Here is a 23,662-nt window from a genome sequence, read left to right as displayed (position 1 = left end):
TCATGTTTTGCTTGTGAGAGAATCTTAGTCAACGGGTCTACCACATTCAGATCCGCATGTATTTTGCAAATTTCTATGTCAACAATGCTCTGCTTGGAGCTACTCTAGCTAATTGCTCCCACTTTCAATATGTATCTAGACCGAGACTTAGAGTCTTCTAGATCAGTGTCAAAAACTTGCATCGATGTAACCCTTTACGACGAACCTTTTTTTGTCACGTCCATAATCGAGAAACATATCCTTATTTCACTAAGGATAATTCTGACCGCTGTCCAGTTATCTACTCCTAGATCACTATTGTACTCCCTTGCCAAATCAGTGCAGGGTATACAATAGATCTGGTATACAACATGACATACTTTATAGAACCTATGGCCAAGGCATAGGGAATGACTTTCATTCTCTTTCTATCTACTGCCGTGGTCGGGCTTTGAGTCTTACTCAACTTCACACCTTGTAATACAGGCAAGAACTCTTTCTTTGACTGCTCCATTTTGAATTACTTCAAAATCTTGTCAAGGTATGTACTCATTGGAAAAACTTATCAAGCGTCTTGATCTATCTCTATAGATTTTGAAGCTCAATATGTAAGCAGCTTCACCGAAGTCTTTCTTTGAAAAACTCCTTTCAAACACTCCTTTATGCTTTACAGAATAATTCTACATTATTTCCGATCAACAATATGTCATTCACATATACTTATCAGAAATGTCGTAGTGCTCCCACTCACTTTCTTGCAAATACAGGCTTCACCGCAAGTCTGTATAAAACTATATGCTTTGATCAACTCATCAAAGCGTATATTCCAACTCCGAGATGCTTGCACCAGTTCACACATGGATCGCTGGAGCTTGCACATTTTGTTAGTACCTTTCGGATTGACAAAACCTTCTAGTTGCATCGTATACAACTCTTCTTCAATAAATCCATTAAGGAATTCAGTTTTGTTTATCCATTTGCCAGATTTCATAAAATGCGGCAATTGCTAACATGATTCGGACAGACTTAAGCATAGATACGAGTGAGAATCTCTCATCGTAGTCAACACCTTGAACTTGTCGAAAAACCTTTTGCGACAATTCTAGCTTTGTAGATAATAACACTACTATCAGCGTCCGTCTTCCTCTTGAAGATCCATTTATTTTTTTTATGGCTTGCCGATCATCGGGCAAATCCATCAAAGTCCATACTTTGTTCTCATACATGGATCATATCTCAGATTTCATGGCCTCAAACCATTTCGCGGAATCTGGGCTCATCATCGCTTCCTCATAGTTCCCAAGTTCGTCATGGTCTAGTAACATGACTTCCAGAACAGGATTACCGTACCACTCTGGTGCGGATCTTACTCTGGTTTACCTGAGAGATTCGGTAGTAACTTGATCTGAAGTTACATGATCATCATCATTATCTTCCTCACTAATTGGTGTAGTAGTCACAAGAACAGATTTCTGTGATGAACTACTTTCCAATAAGGGAGAAGGTACAATTACCTTATCAAGTTTTCTACTTTCCTCCCACTCACTTCTTTCGAGAGAAACTCCTTCTCTAGAAAGTTTCCGAATTTAGCAACAAAAGTCTTGCCTTCGGATCTGTGATAGAAGGTGTATCCAATAGTTTCCTTTGGATATCCTATGAAGACACATTTCTCCGATTTGGGTTTGAGCTTATTAGGTTGAAACTTTTTCACATAAGCATTGCAACCTCAAACTTTAAGAAATAACAGCTTAGGTTTCTTGCCAAACCATAGTTCATACGGTGTCATCTCAACGGATTTAGATGGTGCCCTATTTAACGTGAATGCAACTGTCTCTAATGCATAACCCCAAAACGATAGTGGTAGATCGGTAAGAGACATCATAGATCGCACCATATCTAATAAAGTACGGTTATGACGTTCGGACACACCATTACATTGTGGTGTTCCAGGTGGCGTGAGTAGTGAAACTATTTCACGTTGTTTTTAACTGAAAGCCAAACTCTTAACTCAAATACTCTTCTCTACGATCAGATCGTAGAAACTTTATTTTTTTGTCACGATGATTTTCCACTTCACTCTGAAATTCCTTGAACTTTTCAAATGTTTCAGACTTATGTTTCATCAAGTAGATATACTCATATCTGCTCAAATCATCTGTGAAGATCAGAAAATAATGATACCTGTCGCGAGCCTCAATATTCATCGGACTACATACATCAGTATGTATGATTTCCAACAAATCTGTTGCTCGCTCCATTGTTCCGAAGAACGGAGTCTTAGTCATCTTGCCCATGAGGCATGGTTCGCAAGCATCAACTGATTCATAATCAAGTGATTCCAAAAGCCCATCAGCATGGAGTTTCTTCATGCGCTTTACACCAATATGACCTAAACGGCAGTGCCACAAATAAGTTGCACTATCATTATTAACTTTGCATCTTTTGGTTTCAATATTATGATTATGTGTATCACTACGATCGAGATCCAATGAACTATTTTCATTGGGTGTGTAACCATATAAGGTTTTATTCATGTAAAAAGAACAACAATTTATTCTCTTACTTAAATGAATAACCATATTACAATAAACATGATCAAATCATATTCATGCTTAACGCAAACACCAAATAACACTTATTCAGGTTCAACACTAATCCCGAAAGTATAGGGAGTGTGCGATGATGATCATATCAATCTTGGAACTACTTCCAACACACATCGTCACTTTACCCTTAACTAGTCTTTGTTTATTCTGCAACTCCCATTTCGAGTTACTAATCTTAGCAACTGAACTAGTATCAAATACTGAGGGGTTGCTATAAACACTAGTAAAGTACACATCAATAACATGTATATCAAATATACTTATGTTCACTTTGCCATCCTTCTTATCTGCCAATCACTTGGGGTAGTTCCGCTTCCAGTGACCAGTCCCTTTGCAGTAGAAACACTTAGTCTCAGGCTTAGGATCAGACTTGGGCTTCTTCACTTGAGCAGCAACTTGCTTGTTGTTCTTCTTGAAGTTCCCCTTCTTCCCTCTGCCCTTTTCTTGAAACTAGTGGTCTTGTCTACCATCAACACTTGATGTTTTTCTCGATTTCTACCTTCGTCAATTTCCGCATTACGAAGAGCTTGGGAATCGTTTCCGTTATCCCTTGCATATCATAGTTCATCACAAAGTTCTACTAACTTGGTGATGGTGACTAGAGAATTCTGTCAATCACTATCTTATCTGGAAGATTAACTCCCACTTGATTCAAGCGATTGTTGTACTCAGACAATCTGGGCACATGCTCACTAGTTGAGCGATTCTCCTCCATTTTTTAGCTATAGAACTTGTTGGAGACTTTCATATCTCTCAACTCGGGTATTTGCTTGAAATATTAACTTCAACTCCTGGAACATCTCATATGCTCCATGACGTTCAAAACGTCTTTGAAGTCTCGATTCTAAGCCATTAAGCATGGTGCACTAAACTATCAAGTAGTCATCATATTGAGCTAGCCAAACGTTCATAACGTCTGCATCTGCTCCTGCAATAGGTCTGTCACCTAGCGGTGCATCAAGGACATAATTCTTCTGTGCAGCAATGAGGATAAACCTCAAATTACGGATCCAATCCGCATCATTGCTACTAACATCTTTCAACACAATTTTCTCTAGGAACATATCAAAATAAACACAGGGAAGCAACAACGCGAGCTATTGATCTACAATCAACATAAACAAGCAAGATACTATCAGGGACTAAGTTCATGATAAATTTAAGTTCAATTAATCATATTACTTAAGAACTCCCACTTAGATAGACATCCCTCTAATCCTTTAAGTGATCACGTGATCCAAATCAACTAAACCATGTCCGATCATCACGTGAGATGGAGTAGTTTCATTGGTGAACATCGCTATGTTGATCATATCTACTATATGATTCACGCTCGATCTTTTGGTCTCCGTGTTCCGAGGCCATATCTGCATATGCTAGGCTCGTCAAGTATAACCCGAGTATTCTGCGTGTGCAAAACTGGCTTGCACCCGTTGTAGATGGACGTAGAGCTTATCACACCCGATCATCATGTGGTGTTTGGGCACGACGAACTTTGGCAACGGTGCATACTCAGGGAGAACACTTCTTGATAATTTAGTGAGAGATCATCTTATAATGCTACCGTCAATCAAAGCAAGATAAGATGCATAAAAGATAAACATCACATGCAATCAATATAAGTGATATGATATGGCCATCATCATCTTGTGCATGTGATCTTCATCTCCGAAGCACCGTTGATCACCATCGTCACCGGCACGACACCTTGATCTTCATCGTAGCATCGTTGTCGTCTCGCCAATCTTATGCTTCCACGACTATCGCTACCATTTAGTGATAAAGTAAAGCATTACATCGCGATTGCATTGCATACAATAAAGCGACAACCATATGGCTCCTGCCAGTTGCCGATAACTCGGTTACAAAACATGATCATCTCATACAATAAAATTTAGCATCATGCCTTGACCATATCACATCACAACATGCCCTGCAAAAATAAGTTAGACGTCCTCTACTTTGTTGTTGCAAGTTTTATGTGGCTGCTACGGGCTTAAGTAAGAACCAATCTCACCTATGCATCAAAACCACAACGATAGTTTGTCAATTTGACTCCGTTTTAACCTTCGCAAGGACTGGGCGTAGCCACACTCAGTTCAACTAAAGTTGGAGAGACTGTCGCCCGCAAGCCACCTATGTGCAAAGCACGTCGGGAGAACCGGTCTCGCGTAAGCGTACGCGTAATGTCGGTCCGGGTCGTCTCGTCCAACAATACCGCCGAACCAAAGTATGACATGCTGGTAGGCAGTATGACTTATATCGCCCACAACTCACTTGTGTTCTACTCGTGCATATAACATCAAACCATAAAACCTAGGCTCGGATGCCACTGTTGGGTTTCGTAGTAATTTCAAAATTTTCCTACGCACACGCAAGATCATGGTGATGCATAGCAACGAGAGGGGAGAGTATGATCTACGTACCCTTGTAGATCGCAACGGAAGCGTTGACACAACATAGAGGAAGTAGTCATACGTCTTCTTCCTGATCCGACCGATCCAAGCACCGTTACTCCGGCACCTCCGAGTTCTTAGCACACGTACAGCTCGATGACGCTCCCCGGGCTCCGATCCAGCAAAGCTTCGGGGAAGAGTTCCGTCAGCACAACGGCGTGGTGATGATGATGATGTTCTACCGACGGAGGCCTTCGCCTAAGCACTACAACGATATGACCGAGGTGGAATATAGTGGCAGGGGGCACCGCACACAGCTAAGGAACGATCACGAGGATCAACTTGTGTGTTCTAGGGTGCCCCTTGCCTCAGTATATAAAGGAGCCAGGGAGAGGGGGCGGCCGGCCAAGGTGGGCGCGCCAAGGGGGAGTCCTACCCCCACCGGGAGTAGGACTCCTAGTTGGACAAGGAGAGAGGGGAAAGAGGTGGAAGAGAGGAAGGAAAGGGGGGGCGCCGCCCCCCTTCCCTTGTCCTATTCGGACTAGGAAGGGGAGGGGCGCGCAGCCACCTCTTGCCTCCTTCTCTCTTCTCCCTCAAGGCCCATGTAGGCCCAATAAACCCCGGGGGGGTTCCGGTAACCCCCCGGTACTCCGGAAAAATGCCGATTTCACCCGGAACGATTCCGATGTCCAAATATAGGCTTCCGATATATCAATCTTTACGTCTCGACCATTTCGAGACTCCTCGTCATGTCCGTGATCACATCCAGGACTCCAAACAGACTTCGGTACATCAAAATGCATAAACTCATAATAACTGTCATCGTAACTTTAAGCGTGCGGACCCTACGGTTCGAGAACAATGTAGACATGACCGAGACACATCTCCGGTCAATAACCAATAGCGGGACCTAGATGCCCATATTGGCTCCTACATATTCTACGAAGATCTTTATCGGCCAGACCGCATAACAACATACGTTGTTCCCTTTGTCATCGGTATGTTACTTGCCCGAGATTCGATCGTCGGTATCCAATACCTAGTTCAATCTCTTTACCGGCAAGTCTCTTTACTCGTTCCGTAATACATCATCTCACAACTAACATATTAGTTGTAATGCTTGCAAGGCTTATGTGATGTGCATTACTGAGAGGGCCCAGAGATACCTCTCCGACAATCGGAGTGACAAATCCTAATCTCGAAATACGCCAACCCAACATCTACCTTTGGAGACACCTGTAGTACTCCTTTATAATCACCCAATTACGTTGTGACGTTTGGTAGCACCCAAAGTGTTCCTCCGGTAAACGGGAGTAGCATAATCTCATAGTCATAGGAACATGTATAAGTCATGAAGAAAGCAATAGCAACATACTAAACGATCGGGTGCTAAGCTAATGGAATGTGTCATGTCAATCAGATCATTCACGTAATGATGTGATCCCGTTAATCAAATAACAACTCTTTGTATATGGTTAGGAAACATAACCATCTTTGATTAACGAGCTAGTCAAGTAGAGGCATACTAGTGACACTCTGTTTGTCTATGTATTCACACATGTATTATGTTTCCGGTTAATACAATTATAGCATGAATAATAAACATTTATCATGAAATAAGGAAATAAATAATAACTTTATTATTGCCTTTAGGGCATATTTCCTTCACTTTCCCCATACCCGATTGTTGCGACCAGATGACTGATCCCAGGAGCCAGACGACATCACTGAAGACTACTGCTACCCTGAGGGTGCCTACTACTACGTGACGGCCGCTGACGACTTGGAGTAGTTAGGATGCTCCCAGGCAGGAGGCCTTGCCTTTTTGATCGTTGTTATTTTTGTGCTAGCCTTCTTAAGGCAAACTTGTTTAACTTATGTCTGTACTCAGATATTGTTGCTTCCGCTAACTCTTGTGTATTCGAGCCCTCGAGGCCCCTGGCTTATAATATAAAGCTTGTATTATTTTAATTTGTGTCTAGAGTTGTGTTGTGATATCTTCTCGTGAGTCCTTGATCTTGATCGTACACTTCTGCATGTATGATTAGTGTATGATTGAATCGAGGGCGTCACAACCAGCGGCCCTGTACGGCCTATCTTCACTAGCAAACACTCAAGACCCTCACGAGGGGCCTAGCCTCGCGAGGCGGATGACACAAGACCTCCTTGGGGGCAGCTTCACCAGGCAGGCTCGCGAGGGGCGGAGAGATTAAGGCAAGGGACATCTCCAACGCAAACCCTTAAACCGCCCGCATCCATCCGGACCGTGCGGTTCAGACATGTTTTGTCATCCAACACGGTCATGTATTCGTCTGCGAGTCAGTTCGGACATCCTTTTTCTCGCAAACTGGAGGCAAACTCGGGGCGAGAGGGAGGCTTTATGGGAGTCCGAACACCGGGCACGTAGGACTCCGACACCCTAGACCCACTGAAATCCCCCTCTCGGTCCCCTTTTCTTCCAGTCCACCCCTGCCCCCTCCTTTCATTCGCACTGCCGTTGTCCGTCGCCGCCGTTGTACCTATTTGGCTACCGCCCAGACATCCCGGACGTCCGCAGACCCCACGCACGAGACTGTTGGCCTTGGACTACGTTGTTGTCTACCCAGAAATTCCTCCACAACTAGGTATCCTTCGCATCCCTATTGACGTTGTCCATGGCGGACACCGCGCCTAGCAGGTGTTCAGTCATATGCCATTGAGTTTTTTAAATTCTTTTTTGTTTTCTAGAGAAGCACGATGGCGGGGTACTCAATGTACATGGATGAGTTATTGTGCGGTGTGTGGTTGCCCTTTTTTTGATGACTTTGGTGGCATGAACAAGGGCCCAGCCTTTTGGCAAATCTTGCATGCTTCGTTTCATGAGAGAAAGAACTTCGCGATATACAACATGCACGTTATCCATGCATGCAATGTGAAGTCGCTAATGCATCGGTGGAACACCATCTGCGACTTCGTCATGAAGATTTTGTGGTGCGATTCACCAAGTGGAGACAAAGGTGGCCATTGGGCTCGTCAACCGTTGAGATCGTAAGTGTTGCTTCCTGTTATGCTACATGTTGGTTTATTCATTCATTCACTCAATATTGATATACACGTTGTATAGCATGCACGCGTGGATGAATTATGGAATTTTCTATAATTACTTTGAGTGTTGGCTTAGTTTTGTAAAGCGGACAAAATATGTTTGTTTTATGTAAATTATGTCTGAACTTTGTTGAATTTGGTCGTGTTTGATGAAATTCTTCAGGCTTGTTATAATGCGGGTTGAAATGAACGTGGGCATGCTTGGATGACTTACTCCCGTATCAGTGTCTACGAACTGGTCCCAACCGGTCCGCGGGCGAATACGGTGTCCGATTTGAGGGTTGGCGTTGCAAATGCCCTAAGTCTTAGCTTCGGGTTCTTATTTACATTTTTTGGGGTACTTTGTGTGGTGTGCAAAAAAATGATATCTTAATGCTAGCATCTTGGACCTTCGGGTCCCCCCATTCTTAAAAGAAAAATATGAACCTCACAATTATTATTATAATATGGCAAACCTCACAGTATTTCCAGATTTTTTTTAAATCATTTCTAGCTGTCCTCGGCCATAGACCACTAAGCAAACAATATCACAGTTGTCACTAGCTTGAATTCCCACACCGCCAAACACCAAAAGATGAATTTCACCCGCCACCACTAAACCCCACGCCCACGTGGTGCCATCTCGTCTCTCTATTACCCCCCACTTCTCCCGTAATTGATAACCTCAAGCCACTACCACACACAGTCAAGAAGCAAACAGACACCATGCCGCCCACCCCACCACCCTCGCAGCTACCGGCTCCGCCGCCGCCATGATGCCGAAGAACGCATGATTTGAACATTTTTCAAATACATATTAGCATTTTTTCAAATACAAGTTTGGAACATGTTTTTATAATACGTGTTAAACATTTTTCAAATACACACTGAAACATTATATTTGAATGACACAAAATATTCTTTTAAATACAGAAACTTTTTTTACATTGTATAACATTTGTTTAAATTCGATGAACCTATTTTTGGAAAGTGATCATTTTCAAATGTAACATACATTTTTTCAAATGGTACAAAACATTTTTTAAAATACGTGAGCATATTTTTACATTGTATAAACATGAACATTCTTTTTTAAACATGTGGACATTTCTTTAAATGTCACAAACATTTTCTGAATGGTACAAAACATTTTACTAAATCACAGCAACATTTTTAGAAAATGTCACAAACATCTTATCGTAATGTGTGAACATTTTTTATAAATTCCGCATGCATTTCTTTAAATGCTATTAGTATTTTTTAAATTATGTGAATATTTGTTTAAATTATATAAACATCTTTCAACGCATGATAAACATTTTTAAATTAATATTTATTTTTCATTTAGAAATATAATAAAGTAATTTTTTTGAGAAAGGCTTGCTAGGCCTTTATTGATTAGCTAAAATGTTCGCAGGGATTACAACTGGATCACGGGGAGTATCCAACCACAAATGCCTCCCTACCGCGAGAGAGAAACACCATACCTAGCAAACCTATGAGCTTCATAATTTGCAGCTCGAGGTTCAAAATTGTGCTGGAGAGCAAGCGCTCGTCCCACGCTGGGCCGTCCCGTTTTGGGTGCGCCTGAGGCGAGCGCCACGTTCAGCTCGCAGCAAGCGAGAAATAGCAGCGGACAGCCCATTTATACGTGCAAGACCAGCCCAGGACCGTGATCAATGCAAGAAGTCCAACTGAACTAAACCGAACTGGGCCAAACGTCCAATCTAGAAGCTTAACATGGGCCGCGCTTATAGAACTGAAATTGCCATTAGGCTTCCTAAAAATTGAGCACAGGTATTAGTCCCACCTCGCTTGCTCGGTGGAGTTGAGCCCACTCTAATCGCTACTTATAGGACGTGAGCTGTAGTGTTGGAGCTCAGGCAGCTGCGTGGCGAGCACAAAGCGAACTATTCTTTCGCCTTTTACTAAAAAATACCGTGTGCACACCACATCAAGCAGCATACACCTATTTTTGAAGGGTTCTCTTCCTTTACTGGAGGGTACCACAATTCAGTTTAACAAAATTTGGTTCAACCACTCATCAGCTACTAATTATTTCTGAAGTAGTTGCATTGGATCCCTCCCATTGACATCTGTATGGCCCAGCGGCGTCAATCTGAAGCTTTGCACGCGTCTCAAACTTTTGGTGTAGTTCAGTTGGCCTTCAACTGAACAATTATATATGTTGGTTCCTTATTTGTTTGCCTTTGTTTTCTGAAGATGTTTGATTCTGAGCAGCAGACGTACATGAGCAAGTCGCATGGATTTTAGCCTGCTACGCACCTATGATATGAAGACCCCTCAAAAAGAAAAAAAACCTACGATATGAAGACAAAATTACAGCCAAAAGCCCTTATCTGCACGCCACGAAAACCGCCGCAAAGCAAAGCGTTGGAAGCAACCAGACATGCCATGCTGCCGTTATAATTACCTTCAGCTCAGCTGGATGGCGATCCCAAGTTGCGTGCACAAATGGCGCTCCGGTTTGGCGGGATGGGAAGAGGAGAAATCGAGACTGTATGAGCGGAGAGGGAGAGAAAAAGGAAAGAACAACCAAGGGTTCAGAGGGAAGAAGAGTACGAGTCAAACAAGAGATTTCGAAGCACGGCTCGGATGCATCATGCATGCATATCCTCTGGCTCTGGCCCATACGTAGCTCGACGATAGATCAGGCCGATGACTGGGTTCGGACGCCGAAGGACAAGCCGGAAACGCTACTGCTGCTCTTGAGATTGAGAAGAGGAGCAGTGCTGCACGCTCAGATCTCCTTTGTATGGTGCACGGTACACGTACTTTGATTTTCGTTACTTTCAATCAACGAGCTGTTTACTTCTTATTTTTACAGTAAAAATGCAGCTGTTTACCTAGCCACGTGAAATGGGCCGTCTACGTCCTTGTCATGCCTACCCGTTTTAAGGCAGCACACAAAAGATCACGCCTAGCACGCAACATCGTCGTTTTATTTCCCCCACGATGCGTAAAACAACATGCAATTGTGTGTGTGCGCGCGAGACACAACAAATCCCCCTCGTCGCAGCAAAATTATTGAGAAAAAACTCACCACACGTACATGTTAGCCAACGCTCGCAGCACCATCAAAAAACTCGCAACATGGACACAACATTTCCCTCAGCCACCTCAGAGTCATTGCATCATGTCACCCATGCATTTGCAGCAGAAGACACACAAGATTGCAGCACCTAGAAGCAAAATTTGCAGCATCAAAAATCTATTGTTAGAAGGAGAGAGGGATTGGTGAAATAGTCGTTGTATTGCTTGAGCCTCATGGGCATATATATAAGAGTACATGATCTACTTAGAGTACAAGGCAAGCCAGAATATTTCCTAGTCTAACCTATGTTTCCTAATACAATCACGTTACTCAACACCCCCCGCGGTCACAACGGTAGCGACGCAGACGGTGAGACTGGAGAAGAATTCGAAGGCAAGCCGACAGACACCCCCCCCCCCCCCACAGTCGTAACGGTCGACGCATCGCGGAGTCGTGGCTGGAGTGGAAATAAACGAGGTTGCTCAAACAGGCGGTAGCCCTTTGTGCCGTTTGTCGATGTAGCCGAGAGCGTGGATGGTAGAGCCGTGGTCGAGGTAGCCATGCGATGAATGCCATGGTCGATGTCGAGTCGGGGTGGCCGGTGTCAAGGAAGTCGCCGTGGAGCCGCGGGCGCAAGAGGGCGCCGAGTTAGCATGGGCGCAGTGATGTCGAAGTAGGGGTGCGCCGGGAAGAAAATGTTGTTGATGACGCGTCGCGGCGGCTTTGCCAAGCCCGGGGACACATCGTGGACGAAGGCACGCACCGGTGTTGTCAGCACCGGGCATGCGTAGACGGACGAAGACGAAGTTGACGAAGCGCCGACCAGGCTTGCCAGGCCCGGGGACACGTCGTGGATGAAGGCACGCATCGGTGTTGCTAGCACCGGGCATGCGTAGGCGAGAGACCTGCACGAGCTGTACGCCATGTCGGAGAAGTCAGAGGGGCCAGCAGAGAAGAACTCGACGACGATTGCGGCGTTCATCGGCACGGTGCCGATGTCACCAACGATGGTCGGAGTAGACGAAGTGGTCGGGGTAGATGACGGCGACGCTGGCAACGGGCTGGTGCTGGACGAAGACGAACGGGGTGGACGAGCAACAGCGGCAGCTACGGAGGTAGCCGCGGCGGCGGCCAAAGAAGAGCGGCGGCGGCGGTCTGACGGCGGCGGCGGCGGCTAGGTTAGAAGTGCCGCGGCGGTGCTCGAAGTAGGCGAAGAATCCTGACAGCGTGACAAAGACCGGCGTGGATGGTGGCGTTCCAGCGCCAAGGAAGACGGCGCGACGCATACCACGGGAGGTCGACGCGCGGTGACGGCGGAGCTGACCGCGGGCCGCGGCGCTACGGCCCGAAGGGGCGACGCAGCGACGGCAGGCGGGTCGGGGCGATGGCGGAAAGACCTCGGGACGGCGGCGGGGACCGCGCGCCGCGACGTTGCTGCCCAAAGGGGCGACGCAACAGCGGTGCGCAAGTCGGTGCAGCCGCGGGGACGGCCTCGGGGCGGCGGCATGGACCGTGTTGTTGGAAATATGCCCTAGAGGCAATAATAAAAGCATTATTATTATATTTCTTTGTTCATGATAATTGTCTTTATTCATGCTATAATTGTATTATCCGGAAATCGTAATACATGTGTGAATAACAGACACCAACATGTCCCTAGTAAGCCTCTAGTTGACTAGCTCGTTGATCAATAGATAGTCATGGTTTCCTGGCTATGGACATTGGATGTCATTGATAACGGGATCACATCATTAGGATAATGATGTGATGGACAAGACGCAATCCTAAGCATAGCACAAAGATCGTGTAGTTCGTTTGCTAGAGCTTTGCCAATGTCAAGTATCTCTTCCTTTGACCATGAGAGCGTGTAACTCCTGGATACCGTAGGAGTGCTTTGGGTGTATCAAACGTCACAACGTAACTGGGTGACTATAAAGGTGCACTACAGGTATCTCCGAAAGTATCTATTGTTTTATGCGGATCAAGACTGGGATTTGTCACTCTGTATGACGGAGAGATATCACTGGGCCCACTCGGTAATGCATCATCATAATGAGCTCAAAGTGACCAAGTGTCTGGTCACGGGATCATGCATTACGGTACGAGTAAAGTGACTTGCCGGTAACGAGATTGAACGAGGTATTGGGATACCGACGATCGGATCTCGGGCAAGTAACATATCGATTGACAAAGGGAATTGCATACGGGGTTGATTAAATCCTCGACATCGTGGTTCATCCGATGAGATCGTCGCGGAGCATGTGGGAGCCAACATGGGTATCCAGATCCCGCTGTTGGTTATTGACCGGAGAGCAATCTCGGTCATGTCTACATGTCTCCCGAACCCGTAGGGTTTACACACTTAAGGTTCAGTGACGCTAGGGTTGTAGGGATATGTATATGCAGTAACCCGAATGTTGTTCGGAGTCCCGGATGAGATCCCGGACGTCATGAGGAGTTCCGGAATGGTCCGGAGGTAAAGATTTATATATGGGAAGTCCTGTTTCGGGCATCCGGACAAGTTTCGGGGTTATCGGTATTGTACCGGGACCACCGGAAGGATCCCGGGGGTCCACCGGGTGGGTCCACCTATCCCGGGGGGCACATGGGCTGTAGGGGGTGCGCCTTGGCCTACATGGGCCAAGGGCACCAGCCCCACATAGGCCCATGCGCCTAGGGTTTGAGGGGGGAAGAGTCCTAGGAGGGGAAGGCACCTCCTAGGTGCCTTGGGGGGGAGGGAAACCCCCCCTTGGCCGCCGCCCCCCTAGGAGATTGGATCTCCTAGGGCCGGCCACCCCCCTTGGCCCTCCTATATATAGTGGGGGAAAGGAGGGACTTCAGACCTTGGCCTTTGGTTGCCTCCTTCTTCCTCTCCAACACCTCCTCCTCCTCCATAGTGCTTGGCGTAGCCCTGCCGGAGTACTGCAGCTCCATCAACACCACGCCGTCGTGCTGTTGCTGGTGCCATCTCCCTCAACCTCTCCTCCCCCCCTTGCTGGATCAAGAAGGAGGAGACGTGGTTGTTCCGTACGTGTGTTGAACGCGGAGGTGCCGTCCGTTCGGTGCTAGGATCTCCGGCGATTTGGATCACGTCGTGTTCGACTACATCATCCCCATTCTTTGAACGCTTCCGCTCGCGATCTACAAGGTATGTAGATGCATCTAATCACTCGTTGCTAGATGAACTCATAGATGGATCTTGGTGAAACCATAGGAAAATTTTTGTTTTCTGCAACGTTCCCCAACAGTGGCATCATGAGCTAGGTCTATGCGTAGTTCTTCTTGCACGAGTAGAATACAATTTTTTGTGGGCGTAGATTTGTCAACTTTCTTGCCGCTACTAGTCTTATCTTGCTTCAGCGGTATTGTGGGATGAAGCGGCCTGGACCAACCTTACACGTACGCTTACGTTAGACCGGTTCCACCGACTAACATGCACTAGTTGCATAAGGTGGCTGGCGGGTGTCTGTCTCTCCTACTTTAGTCGAAGCGGATTCGATGAAAAGGGTCCTTATGAAGGGTAAATAGAAGTTGACAAATCACGTTGTGGCTTTCACGTAGGTAAGAAAACGTTCTTGCTAGAGCCCTACTTCAGCCACGTAAAACTTGCAACAACAATTAGAGAACGTCTAACTTGTTTTTGCAGCAAGTGCTTTGTGATATGATATGGCCAAAGTTGTGATGAATGATGAATGATCTATATGTCATGTATGAGATGTTCATGCTATTGTAATAGGAATCACGACTTGCATGTCGATGAGTATGACAACCGGCAGGAGCCATAGGAGTTGTCTTTATTTTTTGTATGACCTGCGTGTCATTGAAGAACGCCATGTAAACTACTTTACTTTATTACTAAACGCGTTAGTCATATAAGTAGAAGTAGTCGTTGGCGTGACAACTTCATGAAGACACGATGATGGAGATCATGGTGTCATGCCGGTGACAAGATGATCATGGAGCCCCGAAGATGAAGATCAAAGGAGCTATATGATATTGGCCATATCATGTCACTACTTTATATAATTGCATGTGATGTTTATTATGTTTTATGCATCTTGTTTACTTAGGACGACGGTAGTAAATAAGATGATCCCTTACAACAATTTCAAGAAGTGTTCTCCCCTAACTGTGCACCGTTGCTAAAGTTCGTCGTTTCGAAGCACCACGTGATGATCGGGTGTGATAGATCCTTACGTTCACATACAACGGGTGTAAGACAGTTTTACACAGCGAAAACACTTAGGGTTAACTTGACGAGCCTAGCATGTACAGATATGGCCTCGAAACACGGAGACCGAAAGGTCGAACACGAGTCGTATGGAAGATACGATCAACATGAGAATGTTCACCGACGATGACTAGTCCGTCTCACGTGATGATCGGACACGGCCTAGTCGACTCGGATCGTGTAACACTTAGATGACCAAAGGGATGTCAAATCTGAGTGGGAGTTCATTATAATTTGATTAGATGAACTTAATTATCATGAACTTAGTCTAAATATTTTACAATATGTCTTGTAGATCAAATGGCCAACGTAGTCCTTAACTTCAACGCGTTCCTAGAGAAAACCAAGCTGAAAGACGATGACAGCAACTATACGGACTGGGTCCGGAACCTAAGGATCATCCTCATAGCTGCCAAGAAAGATTATGTCCTACAAGCACCGCTGGATGACGCACCTGTCCTCCCTGCAGAACAAGACATTATGAACGCTTGGCAGGCACGTTCCGATGACTACTCCCTCGTTCAGTGCGGCATGCTTTACAGCTTAGAGCCGGGGCTCCAAAAGCGTTTTGAGAGAAATGGAGCATATGAGATGTTCGAAGAGCTAAAAATGGTTTTCCAAGCTCATGCCCGGGTCGAGAGATATGAAGTCTCCGACAAATTCTTCAGCTGTAAGATGGAGGAAAATAGTTCTGTCAGTGAGCACATACTCACTATGTCTGGGTTACATAACCGCTTGACTCAGCTGGGAGTTAATCTCCTGGATGATGCGGTCATTGACAGAATCCTCCAGTCGCTTCCACCAAGCTACAAGAGCTTTGTGATGAACTTCAATATGCAGGGGATGGAAAAGACCATTCCTGAAGTATTTGCTATGCTGAAATCAGCAGAGGTAGAAGTCAAGAAGGAACATCAAGTGTTGATGGTCAATAAAACCACTAAGTTCAAGAAGGGCAAGGGTAAAAAGAACTTCAAGAAGGACGGCAAGGTAGTTGCCGCGCCCAGCAAGCAAGCTGCCGGGAAGAAGCCAAAGAATGGACCCAAGCCCGAGACTGAGTGCTTTTATTGCAAGAAAAGTGGTCACTGGAAGCGGAACTGCCCCAAATACTTAGCGGACAAGAAGGCCGGCAAAACCAAAGGTATATTTGATATACATGTAATTGATGTGTACCTTACCAGTAATCGTAGTGACTCCTGGGTATTTGATACCGGTGCCGTTGCTCATATTTGTAACACACAGCATGAGCTGCGGAATAAACGGAGACTGGCGAAGGACGAGGTGACAATGCGCGTCGGGAATGGTTCCAAGGTCGATGTGATCGCCGTCGGCACGCTACCTCTACATTTACCTATGGGATTAGTTTTGAACCTCAATAATTGTTATTTTGTGCCAAGTTTGAGCATGAACATTGTATCAGGATCTCGTTTAATTCGAGATGGCTACTCATTTAAATCCGAGAATAATGGTTGTTCTATTTATATGAGAGATATGTTTTATGGTCATGCTCCGATGCTGAATGGTTTATTCTTTATGAATCTCGAGCGTAATGCTACACATATTCATAGTGTAAGTACCAAAAGATGTAAGATTGATAGTGATAGTCCCACATACTTGTGGCACTGCCGCCTTGGTCACATAGGTGTCAAACGCATGAAGAAGCTCCATGCTGATGGACTTTTAGAGTCTCTTGATTACGAATCATTTGACACGTGCGAACCATGCCTCATGGGTAAAATGACCAAGACTCCATTCTCAGGAACAATGGAGCGAGCAACCAACTTATTGGAAATCATACATACTGATGTGTGCGGTCCAATGAGTGTTGAGGCTCGCGGTGGCTATCGTTATGTTCTCACCCTCACTGATGACTTGAGTAGATATGAGTATGTCTACTTAATGAAACACAAGTCTGAGACCTTTGAAAAGTTCAAGGAATTTTAGAGTGAAGTTGAGAATCAACGTGACAGGAAAATCAAGTTTCTACGATCAGATCGTGGAGGAGAATACTTGAGTCACGAGTTTGGTACACACTTAAGAAAATGTGGAATAGTTTCACAACTCACGCCGCCTGGAACACCTCAGCGTAATGGTGTGTCCGAACGTCGTAATCGCACTCTATTAGATATGGTACGATCTATGATGTCTCTTGCCGATTTATCACTATCTTTTTGGGGCTATGCTTTAGAGACTGCCGCATTCACTTTAAATAGGGCACCGTCGAAATCCGTTGAGACGACACCGTATGAATTGTGGTTTGGGAAGAAACCTAAGCTGTCGTTTCTAAAAGTTTGGGGATGCGATGCTTATGTCAGGAAACTTCAAACCTGAAAAGCTCGAACCCAAATCGGAAAAATGCGTCTTCATAGGATACCCTAAAGAAACTGTTGGGTATATCTTCTACCTCAGATCCGAAGGCAAGATCTTTGTTGCCAAGAATGGGTCCTTTCTGGAGAAAGAGTTTCTCTCGAAAGAAGTAAGTGGGAGGAAAGTAGAGCTTGATGAAGTATTACCTCCTGAACCGGAAAATGGCGCAACTCAAGAATATGTTCCTGAGGTGCCTGCACCGGCTAGAGAGGAAGTTAATGATAATGATCAAGATACTTCTGATCAAGCTCCTACTGAAATTCGAAGGTCCACAAGGACACGTTCCACACCAGAGTGGTACGGCAACCCTGTCTTGGAAATCATGTTGTTAGATAACGGTGAACCTTCGAACTATGAAGAAGCGATGGCGGGTCCGGATTCCGATAAATGGCTAGAAGCCATGAAATCCGATATAGGATCCATGTATGAAAACGAAGTATGGACTTTGACTGACTTGCCCGTAGAACGACGAGCCATAGAAAATAAATGGATCTTTAAGAAGAAGACAAACGCGGATGGTAATGTGACCATCTATAAAGCTCGGCTTGTCGTTAAGGGTTATCGACAAGTTCAAGGGGTTGACTACGATGAGACTTTCTCACCGGTAGCGAAGCTGAAGTCCGTCCGAATCATGTTAGCAATTGCCGCATTTTATGATTATGAAATTTGGCAAATGGACGTCAAAACGGCATTCCTTAATGGTTTCCTTAAGGAAGAATTGTATATGATGCAGCCGGAAGGTTTTGTCGATCCTAAAAATGCTGACAAGGTGTGCAGGCTCCAACGCTCGATTTATGGGCTGGTGCAAGCATCTCGGAGTTGGAACATTCGTTTTGATGAGATGATCAAAGCGTTTGGGTTTACACAGACTTATGGAGAAGCCTGTGTTTACAAGAAAGTGAGTGGGAGCTCTATAGCATTTCTCATACTATATGTAGATGACATACTTTTGATGGGAAATGATATAGAACTTTTGGACAGCATTAAGGCCTACTTGAATAAGAGTTTTTCAATGAAGGACCTTGGAGAAGCTGCTTATATATTAGGCATCAAGATCTATAGGGATAGATCGAGACGCCTCATAGGTCTTTCACAAAGCACATATCTTGATAAGATTTTGAAGAAGTTCAAAATGGATCAGTCCAAGAAAGGGTTCTTGCCTGTTTTGCAAGGTGTGAAATTGAGCTCAGCTCAATGTCCGACCACGGCAGAAGATATAGAAGAGATGAGTGTCATCCCCTATGCCTCAGCCATAGGTTCTATTATGTATGCCATGCTGTGTACCAGACCTGATGTAAACCTTGCCGTAAGTTTGGTAGGAAGGTACCAAAGTAATCCCGGTAAGGAACACTGGACAGCGGTCAAGAATATCCTGAAGTACCTGAAAAGGACTAAGGAAATGTTTCTCGTTTATGGAGGTGACGAAGAGCTCGTCGTAAAGGGTTACGTCGACGCTAGCTTCGACACAGATCTGGATGACTCTAAGTCACAAACCGGATACGTGTATATTTTGAATGGTGGGGCAGTAAGCTGGTGCAGTTGCAAGCAGAGCGTCATGGCGGGATCTACATGTGAAGCGGAGTACATGGCAGCCTCGGAGGCAGCACATGAAGCAATTTGGATGAAGGAGTTCATCACCGACCTAGGAGTCATACCCAATGCGTCGGGGCCGATCAAGCTCTTCTGTGACAACACTGGAGCTATTGCACTTGCCAAGGAGCCCAGGTTTCACAAGAAGACAAGGCACATCAAGCGTCGCTTCAACTCCATTCGTGAAAATGTTCAAGATGGAGACATAGAGATTTGTAAAGTACATACGGACCTGAATGTAGCGGATCCGTTGACTAAACCTCTCCCTAGAGCAAAACATGATCAACACCAGAATTCCATGGGTGTTCGATTCATCACAATGTAACTAGATTATTGACTCTAGTGCAAGTGGGAGACTGTTGGAAATATGCCCTAGAGGCAATAATAAAAGCATTATTATTATATTTCTTTGTTCATGATAATTGTCTTTATTCATGCTATAATTGTATTATCCGGAAATCGTAATACATGTGTGAATAACAGACACCAACATGTCCCTAGTAAGCCTCTAGTTGACTAGCTCGTTGATCAATAGATAGTCATGGTTTCCTGGCTATGGACATTGGATGTCATTGATAACGGGATCACATCATTAGGATAATGATGTGATGGACAAGACGCAATCCTAAGCATAGCACAAAGATCGTGTAGTTCGTTTGCTAGAGCTTTGCCAATGTCAAGTATCTCTTCCTTTGACCATGAGAGCGTGTAACTCCTGGATACCGTAGGAGTGCTTTGGGTGTATCAAACGTCACAACGTAACTGGGTGACTATAAAGGTGCACTACAGGTATCTCCGAAAGTATCTATTGTTTTATGCGGATCAAGACTGAGATTTGTCACTCCGTATGACGGAGAGATATCACTGGGCCCACTCGGTAATGCATCATCATAATGAGCTCAAAGTGACCAAGTGTCTGGTCACGGGATCATGCATTACGGTACGAGTAAAGTGACTTGCCGGTAACGAGATTGAACGAGGTATTGGGATACCGACGATCGGATCTCGGGCAAGTAACATATCGATTGACAAAGGGAATTGCATACGGGGTTGATTAAATCCTCGATATCGTGGTTCATCCGATGAGATCGTCGTGGAGCATGTGGGAGCCAACATGGGTATCCAGATCCCGCTGTTGGTTATTGACCGGAGAGCAATCTCGGTCATGTCTACATGTCTCCCGAACCCGTAGGGTCTACACACTTAAGGTTCAGTGACGCTAGGGTTGTAGGGATATGTATATGCAGTAACCCGAATGTTGTTCAGAGTCCCGGATGAGATCCCGGACGTCATGAGGAGTTCCGGAATGGTCCAGAGGTAAAGATTTATATATGGGAAGTCCTGTTTCGGGCATCGGGACAAGTTTCGGGGTTATCGGTATTGTACCGGGACCATCGGAAGGATCCCGGGGGTCCACCGGGTGGGTCCACCTATCCCGGGGGGGCACATGGGCTGTAGGGGGTGCGCCTTGGCCTACATGGGCCAAGGGCACCAGCCCCACATAGGCCCATGCGCCTAGGGTTTGAGGGGGGAAGAGTCCTAGGAGGGGAAGGCACCTCCTAGGTGCCTTGGGGGGGAGGGAAACCCCCCCTTGGCCGCCGCCCCCCTAGGAGATTGGATCTCCTAGGGCCGGCCACCCCCCCTTGGCCCTCCTATATATAGTGGGGGAAAGGAGGGACTTCAGACCTTGGCCTTTGGTTGCCTCCTTCTCCCTCTCCAGCACCTCCTCCTCCATATTGCTTGGCGTAGCCCTGCCGGAGTACTGCAGCTCCATCAACACCACGCCGTCGTGCTGCTGCTGGTGCCATCTCCCTCAACCTCTCCTCCCCCCCTTGCTGGATCAAGAAGGAGGAGACGTGGTTGTTCCGTACGTGTGTTGAACGCGGAGGTGCCGTCCGTTCGGTGCTAGGATCTCCGGTGATTTGGATCACGTCGTGTTCGACTACATCATCCCCGTTCTTTGAACGCTTCCGCTCGCGATCTACAAGGTATGTAGATGCATCTAATCACTCGTTGCTAGATGAACTCATAGATGGATCTTGGTGAAACCGTAGGAAAATTTTTGTTTTCTGCAATGTTCCCCAACACGCGTATCGCGGCACTACAGCCCGAAGGGGCGACGCAGCGGCGACGCACAAGTCGATGCAGCCGCGAGGAGAACCATGGGGCGGCGGCGCTGCAGCCCGACGGGGCGACGCAGCGGTAGCCCGATGCTCGATCGGTAGAAAGGCGCGCTGAACTCGGGGATGATCTTCACGGGACCTGCGGAGGCGTGCATAGCCGGCGGGCCAGGTCGGTCGGGCGGCGTAGATGAGGCGGATCGCGGCGGCGAGCGGGTGATCAAGCCGATCGCGTGCGAGGTCGGGGACGCCGCTCGGTGGAGGCGTGGTGGCGGCGGAGTCCGAGATGAAGCCGGCGACCACGGACGCCGTGGGATGTCGCGGACGAGCTTGTTAGCACCAGCACCCGGGCTGCCAAAGCAGCGCCGGTGCCCGGGCAACGAGGCCCGAGCAACCAATGGAGCAGCGGCGTCTGAGTTGAGGCAGCTGACGAGCCTGACGTAGCCGTCCCGACGCAGCCGAGAACGAGGCCGTCGAGGTAGGCCGCCGGGCTGTTGTGTAGACGCGGCGGAGGCGGGTGACGTGGATCGATGGGCGGGCCGGCACGCGAGCGGCGGCTATGATTGGCTGTCGCATGGCGGGAGGCCGCCGGGTCGGGGCGATGCAGGTGTCCCGGTCGAAGCAGGGCGGTGACGGCCGGCGCAGGGCGACGGGCGAACCGACACGCGGACGGCGGCTGGCCCTGACGGGCCGCCTCAACGCGTGTGGCCGCCGGGTCGGAGGAGAGGCCGACTGGTCACGCCGGGGTCGGAGTAGAGGCGTACGGGGTCGACGGCGACGGCGGGCGACGCAAACCGATCAAGATTAGATCGGAAAACCAAAAAGAAAAACGCCGATCAAAGCGATTGGTGAGAGAGCGAAAAAAACCCGGAGCAAGGGATCGGGAAAAAGACTCTCTAGGGCAGCCGGCCAACACGGTCGGCGGATGAACCCTAGGTACGGGTGGCGCGGCCCCTGCCGGCGGTCATGGAGGCCGACCGCCCCAGGGGCGGCGCGTGGGTGCGGAAGCGACGGCGGCTAGGGTTTAGGATTGACTTGCGATAGATACCATGTTAGAAGGAGAAAGGGATTGGTGAAATAGTCGTTGTATTGCTTGAGCCTCATGGACATATATATAAGAGTACATGATCTACTTGGAGTACAAGGCAAGTCAGAATATTTCCTAATTTAATCTATGTTTTTTAATACAATCACGTTACTCAACATATATATATATATAGAAACATCAGTAACATAAAAAATTCCATAAATTAGTTACCTACTTTCTACGTCCGAAAAAACTTGTCCCAAGCTTGTTCCTTAAATGGATGTATCTAGCACTAACTTAATGCTAAATACATCCATTTGAGGGACAAACTTTTTCGGACGGAGGGAGTATTCCCTAGTAGACCCAATGCCTCCGCTAGAGCTTGGTAGCAAGACCTCGAGCCCCAGGGCAACGAATCCATGGTGTTTTGTGTACGAGGCGTTGGTGGAAGAAGGCAGTACGAGAGTTGGATGAGCTCGGGGAGGGGATGTGAGGGGTGGAGGGGAGGGGTTGTATGGTCGTTTGATTGTTCATGAAAAAACAAAGAATTCTTTTCATGAGGTTAGAGTTGATGGAAACTTTCCTATGAAATCCAATACAAATGAATCTTAATCAATGTTTTCTATGAATCAGAATATAGCAAATCAAACAAGGCACTTATGAAAAACTCCTAAGAATTGTAATTGTTTATTCTATGAAAAATCCTTTGGACAAATAGAGGAAAAACTAGAGAGAATATTCTTTTGAACACGCGAAGGGACCCGAAGGTGCCAGAGCTGGCATTATAACAACAAAAGCATCACAACACTGCAAAGAGGACCCTGAAAAAAGGAATTACAAGCAAGCCCTCCCATTTTACATTAAAAACAAAGACACATCGAGTCTTCAATCTGCTGGCGACCTCGCGCGAAGATGCTTTGGCCACCATCTTCGGACACAAAACATGTCATCGTAGGGCAATGAAAGAAGGCCCTCCCTTCCGGAGGCTAAACAAGGGGGCGTCAGAGATTGTCGACAAACCCACCTAAGTCAAGTGTTCCGTCCTAGCCATCCAAACCGCTCACTGAAGAAAATCCATTGTTTGATCCTCAGCCCCGACAACAAAGGTCGATATGGAGAGGTAAATGAAGATGACGAGTGAGCACCGATGCCTGTAAAAATTCCCCAAACTTTCTCGCCCTTTCCACCACCGCATCAACAAAGGGAGAAGGAAGAAGCAACTCCAATGATC

At 46.5% G+C, this 23,662-nt stretch overlaps 1 non-coding gene across 1 annotated transcript; it reads left to right on the top strand.

The window, feature by feature from the left end:
- The first annotated feature begins 9,929 nt into the window (after positions 1 to 9,929).
- Positions 9,930 to 10,049, top strand: LOC123132709 (U5 spliceosomal RNA). Its single transcript, XR_006464991.1, has one exon. It is a non-coding gene; the product is annotated as a U5 spliceosomal RNA (small nuclear RNA).
- The last annotated feature ends 13,613 nt before the right edge of the window (positions 10,050 to 23,662 follow it).

The sequence above is a fragment of the Triticum aestivum genome, chromosome 6A (genome assembly GCF_018294505.1).
Source record: "Triticum aestivum cultivar Chinese Spring chromosome 6A, IWGSC CS RefSeq v2.1, whole genome shotgun sequence".
Taxonomy (NCBI): Eukaryota; Viridiplantae; Streptophyta; class Magnoliopsida; order Poales; family Poaceae; genus Triticum; species Triticum aestivum.
This window is presented reverse-complemented; position numbering and strand designations above follow the sequence as displayed.